Raw genomic sequence first — 10,429 nt, forward strand, 5'->3', positions numbered from 1 at the left:
TGTGACAGTCCTTCATGAACGAGTGCTGAGGGAGACTGTGACAGTCCTTCATGAGTGCTGAGGGAGACTGTGACAGTCCTTCATGAGTGCTGAGGGAGACTGTGACAGTCCTTCATGAGTGCTGAGGGAGATTGTGACAGTCCTTCATGAACGAGTGCTGAGGGAGACTGTGACAGTCCTTCATGAGTGCTGAGGGAGACTGTGACAGTCCTTCATGAGTGCTGAGGGAGACTGTGACAGTCCTTCATGAGTGCTGAGGGAGACTGTGACAGTCCTTCATGAGTGCTGAGGGAGACTGTGACAGTCCTTCATGAGTGCTGAGGGAGACTGTGACAGTCCTTCATGAGTGCTGAGGGAGACTGTGACAGTCCTTCATGAGTGCTGAGGGAGACTGTGACAGTCCTTCATGAGTGCTGAGGGAGACTGTGACAGTCCTTCATGAGTGCTGAGGGAGACTGTGACAGTCCTTCATGAGTGCTGAGGGAGACTGTGACAGTCCTTCATGAGTGCTGAGGGAGACTGTGACAGTCCTTCATGAGTGCTGAGGGAGACTGTGACAGTCCTTCATGAACGAGTGCTGAGGGAGACTGTGACAGTCCTTCATGAACGAGTGCTGAGGGAGACTGTGACAGTCCTTCATGAACGAGTGCTGAGGGAGACTGTGACAGTCCTCCATGAGTGCTGAGGGAGACTGTGACAGTCCTTCATGAACGAGTGCTGAGGGAGACTGTGACAGTCCTTCATGAACGAGTGCTGAGGGAGACTGTGACAGTCCTTCATGAGTGCTGAGGGAGACTGTGACAGTCCTTCATGAACGAGTGCTGAGGGAGACTGTGACGGTCCTTCATGAACGAGTGCTGAGGGAGACTGTGACAGTCCTTCATGAACGAGTGCTGAGGGAGACTGTGACAGTCCTTCATGAGTGCTGAGGGAGACTGTGACAGTCCTTCATGAGTGCTGAGGGAGACTGTGACAGTCCTTCATGAGTGCTGAGGGAGACTGTGACAGTCCTTCATGAGTGCTGAGGGAGACTGTGACAGTCCTTCATGAGTGCTGAGGGAGACTGTGACAGTCCTTCATGAATGAGTGCTGAGGGAGACTGTGACAGTCCTTCATGAACGAGTGCTGAGGGAGACTGTGACAGTCCTTCATGAACGAGTGCTGAGGGAGACTGTGACAGTCATCCTTCATGAACGAGTGCTGAGGGAGACTGTGACAGTCCTTCATGAGTGCTGAGGGAGACTGTGACAGTCCTTCATGAACGAGTGCTGAGGGAGACTGTGACAGTCGTCCTTCATGAACGAGTGCTGAGGGAGACTGTGACAGTCCTTCATGAGTGCTGAGGGAGACTGTGACAGTCCTTCATGAACGAGTGCTGAGGGAGACTGTGACAGTCATCCTTCATGAACGAGTGCTGAGGGAGACTGTGACAGTCATCCTTCATGAACGAGTGCTGAGGGAGACTGTGACAGTCCTTCATGAGTGCTGAGGGAGACTGTGACAGTCATCCTTCATGAATGAGTGCTGAGGGAGACTGTGACAGTCCTTCATGAGTGCTGAGGGAGACTGTGACAGTCATCCTTCATGAATGAGTGCTGAGGGAGACTGTGACAGTCCTTCATGAGTGCTGAGGGAGACTGTGACAGTCGTCCTTCATGAATGAGTGCTGAGGGAGACTGTGACAGTCCTTCATGAGTGCTGAGGGAGACTGTGACAGTCGTCCTTCATGAATGAGTGCTGAGGGAGACTGTGACAGTCCTTCATGAGTGCTGAGGGAGACTGTGACAGTCCTTCATGAGTGCTGAGGGAGACTGTGACAGTCCTTCATGAGTGCTGAGGGAGACTGTGACAGTCCTTCATGAGTGCTGAGGGAGACTGTGACAGTCCTTCATGAGTGCTGAGGGAGACTGTGACAGTCCTTCATGAGTGCTGAGGGAGACTGTGACAGTCCTTCATGAGTGCTGAGGGAGACTGTGACAGTCCTTCATGAGTGCTGAGGGAGACTGTGACAGTCCTTCATGAGTGCTGAGGGAGACTGTGACAGTCCTTCATGAGTGCTGAGGGAGACTGTGACAGTCCTTCATGAGTGCTGAGGGAGACTGTGACAGTCCTTCATGAGTGCTGAGGGAGACTGTGACAGTCCTTCATGAGTGCTGAGGGAGACTGTGACAGTCTTTCATGAGTGCTGAGGGAGACTGTGACAGTCCTTCATGAGTGCTGAGGGAGACTGTGACAGTCCTTCATGAGTGCTGAGGGAGACTGTGACAGTCCTTCATGAGTGCTGAGGGAGACTGTGACAGTCCTTCATGAGTGCTGAGGGAGACTGTGACAGTCTTTCATGAGTGCTGAGGGAGACTGTGACAGTCCTTCATGAGTGCTGAGGGAGACTGTGACAGTCCTTCATGAGTGCTGAGGGAGACTGTGACAGTCTTTCATGAACGAGTGCTGAGGGAGACTGTGACAGTCCTTCATGAACGAGTGCTGAGGGAGACTGTGACAGTCCTTCATGAACGAGTGCTGAGGGAGACTGTGACAGTCCTTCATGAACGAGTGCTGAGGGAGACTGGTGAGGGTAGCAGCAGGTGGTGAGAGCAGCAGCAGCAGTGAGGGCAGCAGCAGCAGGTGGTGAGGGCAGCAGCAGCAAGTGGCGGTGGCAGCAGCAGCAAGTGGCGATGGCAGCAGCAGCGACAACAGGTGGCGATGGCAGCAGCAGCAGGTGGTGTGGGAAGCAGCAGGTAGTGAGGGCAGAAGCAGCAACAGGTGGTGAGGGCAGCAGCAGCAGGTGGTGAGGGCAGCAGCAGCAAGTGGCGGTGGCAGCAGCAGCAAGTGGCGATGGCAGCAGCAGCAGGTGGTGAGGGCAGAAGCCGCCGCAGCAGGGGGTGAGGGCAGAAGCAGCAGCAGCAGGTGAAGGCAGCAGCAGCAGGTGGCGAGGGCAGCAGCAGGTGGTGAGGGCAGCAGCAGGTGGTAAGGGCAGCAGCAGGTGGTAAGGGCAGCAGCAGGTGGTGAGGGCAGAAGCAGCAGGTGGCGAGGGCAGCAGCAGCAGGTGGTGTGGGAAGCAGCAGGTAGTGAGGGCAGAAGCAGCAGCAGGTGGTGAGGGCAGAAGCAGCAGCAGCAGGTGGTGAGGGCAGCAGCACCAGGTGGTGAGGGCAGGTGGTGAGGGCAGCAGCAGGTGGTGAGGGCAGCAGCAGGTGGTGAGGGCAGCAGGTGAAGGCAGCAGCAGCAGGTGGTGAGGGCAGCAGGTGAGGGCAGCAGCAGCAGGTGGTGAGGGCAGCAGGTGAGGGCGGCAGCAGGTGGTGAGGGCAGCAGGTGAAGGCAGCAGCAGCAGGTGGTGAGGGGAGCAGGTGAGGGCAGCAGCAGCAGGTGGTGAGGACTGTGTATACATCAAAACAAACTGGCTGGCAGCCAGCTATAATATATTAGCCACATTATTTGCTCAGATAAACTCTGGTTATGGCAGTGCGGCTGGGTGCCACGGGGGTCCCCTGCTGGCAGCTGGGACCCCCCTCCGAGGCTGCCGCACCCCCCAGGGAGGTGACCCCGGGACGCCGCGGGGCCCCAGGGTATCGCCGGGGCATGCCTGGGCCCCTCCTCGCCACCCGGCACTCCAAACCCAGTGCACCACCACCCTCCTAAAGCATACTCCAGGAGTGCTACACCCCGCGCATGGCACAGGAGGGATGGGAGGTCAGTGGATGGGCTGCATGGCAGGGGGAGGGGGCAGCAAGGCAGGAGAGTGGTGGTAGCAGTGCAGGGGAAGGGCAGCAGGGGGCAGGGCAGCAGTGACAGCACCACAATAGTATCTTGGCGACACTGGTTGGCCGCCTGCTGTGGTCGTCTGTGTCTTCTTGCCCGACCCCCTCCTGCCCGACCTCCCTCCTGCTCGATCTCCTACGGTCCGATGCCCTCCTGCCCGACCTTCCTCCTGCCCGACCTTCCTCCTACCCGACTCTTCCTCCTACACGGCCACTGAATATACCTAGAGATGAAGTCTGTGTTGGCACTAAAGTGTATATAAGGGCGAGAAACTACACAGAGGGATACAACGAGGTGCAGACAGTACATGAACATTAAGAAACTTCAACAACAGCTTCAAACTGAAGAGCTATTGACTAAGACAAAAGCAGAATAAAGTATTTACTGGGCAGTAAAGCTAAGACGAGTGGAAGCAACAGGTGATCACCGCCACTGCAGCTCTGCGGAAAATGATTCCACGTAGGGAATTTTTGGGTTAGTTATAAACCGTTCCAACTACGGTACTGCCATTTTCTTCTCAGACTATTAATGAAAATTAACAACCCAGTCAAGAAGACAAGTCACTTTGACTTTTTTTTGGGGGGGAGGGGGGGAGGGGGCGGGGGTTATCCTTGGTAAGGGAGGAGGAGGAAGGCACAATTCCGTGACTGGAAAAAACACACAAATAACCCAGAGAGAGAGAGAGAGAGAGAGAGAGAGAGAGAGAGAGAGAGAGAGAGAGAGAGAGAGAGAGAGAGAGAGAGAGAGAGAGAGAGAGAGAGAGAGAGAGAGAGATAGAGATAGAGATAGAGATAGAGATAGAGATATTACGACGACGTTTCGGTCCTACTTGGACCATTTACAAAGTCACCCTAACACAAAAGAGTGAGGAAACTAATATATATACTGCCTCCCTCACTCCTTTGTAAATGGTCCAAATCCGACCGAAACGTTGTCGTAAGTGTACCTGTGCCTAAACAAATGTACTTACAGTGGCTTCGGCATCTCTCGCTGGCAGACTTCTTGTTAATGCAGTCAATATTTTTGTCTTGTAGTTATGACAGTAACTCTATTGTGCTTTTTAGAACGTGAAATTTGCCTTCTGTACTTCCAGATCCCTTTCCCTTCCACGGTATTGCTGGACTGCGTTCTAGATTTTTCCAATTTTAATTTCGTATTCGGTGTTCCATAGCGGAGAAGCTGAAATGCATCTTTCCTGAGCATCCTGCCGTTTTATGTGACCCACTCGAAAAGTGGGTTTACTTAAACCTGCATAATCTATGACCCACTGGAACATTTGGTTCACCTCAGCTTGGATTTTCTACAGCTCACTGGAAGATATGATTTACATAAACCCGAACGATTAAAGTACGTTATTGTAGTATAAATTCTATTGTGGTCCACGAAGGGTGATGCAGCACCATATTTAAATATCTGAATATGCCCCCAGGTATGAGGTTAGATTTTGCCGCCCATATCCGTCCTGTGGGTGGTAGCGCAAGAGTATATGGATACACAAGAGACCCAGGAACTAGGCCGCAAAGGAGGTTACCAATAGTACATCTATATTTATTGCTAAAGATTTTATATCTGTTGTAAATAAATATCGAATATTTGCTTATTATAGCCAATTTTTATTGAGAAAAGGCCTTGACATTGCACATATGTTATTATAATCATATATTCCTCAATAAATGGACAATTAAGTACACAGTGTTCAAGAAGGTGACCAAAAAGACTGGCCACTGCAGTTGTAACCAAGCCGAAGCCTGGCTTTGACATCAGTCTGTTCACTTTAAAAGTTGTTCACAGACGTTTTCTTTTTTATCTACGTTCATGTTATCAGCGTGATAGATTTCCTCAAGCTTCTAGCTACAGTTCTGATGTTCCTTTTTATTATTTGCTTCTCTCCTAATAATATTCTGAATGCTTAACACAGACATACTGAAGTTATATTCTGTATTTTCCTTCTGAGTGCTTTGGCTAACATGTTAATTTCATCATGAAGGAGTAATTCAGTGTGTAATGGAGTCCACAAAAATTGTACATTAATTCCTTTTTCTGTTTTTGGAGTATCTATAACTGGTTTCTCCAATGAGTTTTAGAGTCATTATGAGAGTCACGTGTCTTCAGTGATGACACAGAATCAGTAATAATCATAAGCGTTAAGCTCAGTGTCATAAATTAACTTTAGTGTCATTATGAAGGTAAATAATTCAGTTTGCAGTGTAGACGCCCAGTTGTTAATTCTTATGTCAAACTCAACACGGTTGCTACAGTTCTTATCTTAGGGAGGTGACAACAAGAGCAGATGCAGCCCTGCCAGTAGGCTCCTGCTTAGATCCAACAATGTATATGATTTGTGACGTATTATTATTAAGAGTTAAGCTAGTACACACTACACACTGGAGTGTGTAGTGTGTACTAAGTTACACAAATGTTCACAATATATACCTAAACTTCTATTTTGTTTGTTATTGCTCTGACTCGGATTTTTCTTTTAAGTTCGTGATCCACCTGCTGACTATACAGTGGATCCTGTGTGTATAATCTATGCTAATATAATATGATCAGATTTGTCGACGGCGGCGTTGCCAGGTCCGCATTTTGCTGTTTTCCAGAGCACTCCAAACCTTGTCGCAGTGGACCCTTGGTTATGAAAGGCAAAAGTGTCTTGTAAACCCACGGTGTCGTGGGCTGTGTCAGTGCTGTGATGCCTTGTGTTTTGCAGCTCTCTCTCACCCTTCATATTAAGCACATTTCCTAAATTTGCTTGCAACAGATAAGGGAACTGTAGATATAAATCCAGATGTACCCCTGTAAACCCTTTTAGGGTCTAGTTCCTAGGCCTTTTGTGTATGCGTATGCATATGCTTTTGCACTACCATCCACATGATGGATATAAGGTGTACAATAAACTAGCCACTTCGGCAGCAAAATCTAAATCTTAAAGATGGATGCCTTGAGGCTACCGAAGGGTTCGTGATCCAAGAAACTAGAGCTATTATTTCCATGGCTCTTACGGTTTGACTTTTCCCGATAAATATACATTATTAAAAAAAATAAGCTAACTTGAATGAGCTATACACCGCTGCCAGACTGTGTGGTATTGTCCATTTGTGAGTTGTGTGTGTCCGATTCGTAACTGTGTAGTTACCCATACTGTCAGCTTTGGAAAGACGACGGCCAGGAGCCTAGCTGTGGTTTGATAGAAAACAATTGCGTGCTCTAACTTGGACCAACGTTATTACCGGCAGTTTCCAAGCATCAGAGAGTGCTGGAAAATAGTTCTAGAAAGGAACATTCCTGCCAGTTACTCTACTACTACTAGCAGCAGTAGTAGTAGTTGCTGTTGCTGCTCCTACTGCTCTGCCTTCTGGACTCCCTTAATTGTAGGTTACCTGTAGTCGCTTCCAGAGGTCAACGCCCCAGAGGCCCGGTCGCAGACCAAGCCTCTTGGTTGTTCGCTTGATTGATCAAGCTGCCTAAAGCACAACGCCTAAAGCCCGCCGCCTAAAGCACAACGCATGCACCACAACGACTGATCAAGAACCATCTGAAAAATTTGTCGAGTTGCCTTTTGAAGACAGGTCTGCTGATCCTCTACATTTCTTGTCCCCCTGAATTGCATTGTACTTGGTCGATGAAGCTCCTGGTTAGCGAAACGTAAAGGCATTGTCTGAACAGAAGCACTTGACTTGTACTCACTGGAGCGCAGGCGAGAGATACATACAGGTAGACACATGTTCATTTAGATAATATACTGTCTGTGGTTTTACCTTTGATATACCTTAATAATCATTAATGAAGGGATGAATGGGTGTCGTGTAACTCATCTACTCACCGTCTTGACTACACAACAACAGTCTCACTGGTCGCACGCCCACCTGGGAGCAAGCAAAATGGAGGCGGATCCTTGCAATGCAACATCCTCACACTACCATTAACCGCAGACGTCCACCTTTAACCACAGAACGTCTACCTTAAGCAATGACGTCTACTTTTCACCACAGACGTCTACCTTTAACCGCAGACGTCTACCTTAAGCCACGAACTATCGCCGAGCGCATGTATGGCTAGTAAACACACAACCACGGTCGAGCGCACCACAACTAAAGAAATATAAGCTATGCAACTGCGAGTTATCATATCAACACTTTCCTCTGCAAGACGGTTTGCGATATAAACACTTGCGATATAAACACTTGCCTTCTGCTACAAGACATATTGCACACAAATACATGCATATTTAAATGTTTAGTCACACTTTTCTGAGGTAAAAAAAAAAATTTGTTTATATTAATGTACTTATGATGTGAATGTGCACTGTATGTGCACACACACACACACACACACACACACACATATAATTAAAGATATTTAGTTTTTACCTAGGTAGTAGGTTGGTAGACAGCAACCGCCCAGGGAGGTACTACCGTCCTGCCAAGTGAGTGTAAAACGAAAACCTGTAATTGTTTTACATGATGGTAGGATTGCTGGTGTCCTTTTTTCTGTCTCATAAACATGCAAGGTTTCAGGTACGTCTTGCTACTTCTACTTACACTTAGGTCACACTACACATACATGTACAAGCATATATATACACACCTCTCTGGGTTTTCTTCTATTTTCTTTCTAGTTCTTGTTCTTGTTTATTTCCTCTTATCTCCATGGGGAAGTGAAACAGAATTCTTCCTCCGTAAGCCATGCGTGTTGTAAGAGGCGACTAAAATGCCGGGAGCAAGGGGCTAGTAACCCCTTCTCCCGTATAAATTACTAAATTTAAAAAGAGAAACTTTTGTTTTTCTTTTTGGCCACCCTGCCTTGGTGGGATACGGCCGGTTTGTTGGAAGAAATATTTAGTTTTTATTTATTTTTTATGAACACATTTATGCTGTGTGCACGTGTGTTCAGTCAGTTGTACTGTGTGCACGCGTGTGTACACTAATATGAACGCTTGCATTTTGTGCACACACTTAAAAGTGAATATAGGAAAGAGTAAGGTGATGAGGATAAAAAAAATTAGGTAGCGAAAGATTGGATATCAGATTGGAGGGAGAGAGTATGGAGAAGGTGAATGTATTCAGATATTTGGGAGTGGACGTGTCAGCGGATGTGTCTATGAAAGATGAAGTGAATCATAGAATTGATGAGGGAAAAAAAGGTGAGTGGTGCACTTAGGAGTCTGTGGAGAAGAAAAACTTTGTCCATGGAAGGAAAGAGGGAAATGTATGAGAGTATAGTTATACCATCGCTCTTATATGGGTGCGAAGCATGGGTGGTGAATGTTGCAACAAGGAGAAGGCTGGAGGCAGTGGAGATGTCGTGTCTGAGGGCAATGTGTGGTGTGAATATAATGCGGAGAAATCATAGTTTGGAAATTAGGAGGTGCAGGATTACCAAAACTATTATCCAGAGGTCTGAGGAGGGGTTGTTGAGGTGGTTAGGACATGTAGAGAGGTGGAACAAAACAGAATAAATTCGAGAGTGCATTTGTGTAGGGAAGGGAGGGCGTTGTAGAGGTCGGCCTGGGAAAGGTTGGAGGGAGGGGGTAAAGGTTTTGTGTGCGAGGGGCTTGGACTTCCAGCAAGCATGCGTGAGCATGTTAGATAGGAGCGAATGGAGACAAATGGTTTTTAGGACTTGACGTGCTGTTGGAGTGTAAGCAGGGTAATATTTATGAAGGGATTCAAAGAAACCGGCAGGCCGCACTTGAGTCCTGGAGATGGGAAGTACAGTGCCTGCACTCTGAAGGAGGGGTGTTAATGTTGCAGTTTTATAACTAATATAAGCGTGCCTCTGGCAAGACAGTGGAGTGAATGATGGTGAAAGTTATTCTTTTTCGGGTCATCCTACCTTGGTGAGAGACGGCCGATGTGTTAATAAAAAATAAATAATAATACTTGTGTTGTGTGTACACTCGTGTGTACATTCGCATTTTTCGTGTATGTGTGCCTCGCCTGATCCTTTCCCCCAGGAGGAATGGCCCAAAAGTATGAGGGACAGCATCAGGAACCTCCCCATTTCTTCTCACACCCCCTCCCTCTCCCATGAAGAAAGACCTGAGGGGAGTATAAGGAGAGTATCAGGAAGATCAGTTGAGGTAGGTTCTCCTGCCGGCACCTTTGAAGCGCCACAAAGTGCAGTTGGACCTTGTTGATGCTCATCTCCCACAACAACCTCTTATCTCCCACAACAACCGCTTATCTCCCCGTACTTATCACCCTCTTCCTCGCCTCTCCCGTGTTTATCACCCACTCCCTCGCCTCTCCCCATATTTGTCACACACTCCCAAGTCTCTCCTAATGTTCAGCAACTTCTCCCTCGTCTCTCCCCATTTTCATAATCCTTTCCCTCGCCTCTTCTCATATTTCGCACACTTTTTTACACAAGGTTTGACAAGGTTAGGTTAAGGGGCTCCCTAGCTTTATTGACAAGCTATTTACAAGTTAAGGTTTCCTAACTTTATTGACAGGCTAAGAGCTGTTACCTACATCAGCTCATTTGAAAGCATTTTTAGTTATGAAACATACAAGTAGGGAACAGGATGAAGTTGGAGCCATCTGTGGGCCAGCATTTTCATTTGATCAACTGACTAGATCTCGTTGACATCATAATGCTGTACGAATGTGTTCCAGACTCGAGTCATCCTGGGGATAAATGATCTCAGATGAAGTGATGTTCTGGAGAAGGGTAC

The 10,429-nt window shown here is 47.9% G+C and overlaps 1 protein-coding gene across 1 annotated transcript in view; it reads right to left on the reverse strand.

Annotated features, from left to right (window-relative positions):
* LOC128698977 (uncharacterized) overlaps nucleotides 1-10,429 on the reverse strand; it is a 384,560-nt gene that overhangs the window by 316,655 nt on the left and 57,476 nt on the right. The gene's annotated exons all lie outside the window — the stretch shown is intronic.

This window comes from Cherax quadricarinatus, chromosome 31, assembly GCF_038502225.1.
Source record: "Cherax quadricarinatus isolate ZL_2023a chromosome 31, ASM3850222v1, whole genome shotgun sequence".
NCBI lineage: Eukaryota > Metazoa > Arthropoda > Malacostraca > Decapoda > Parastacidae > Cherax > Cherax quadricarinatus.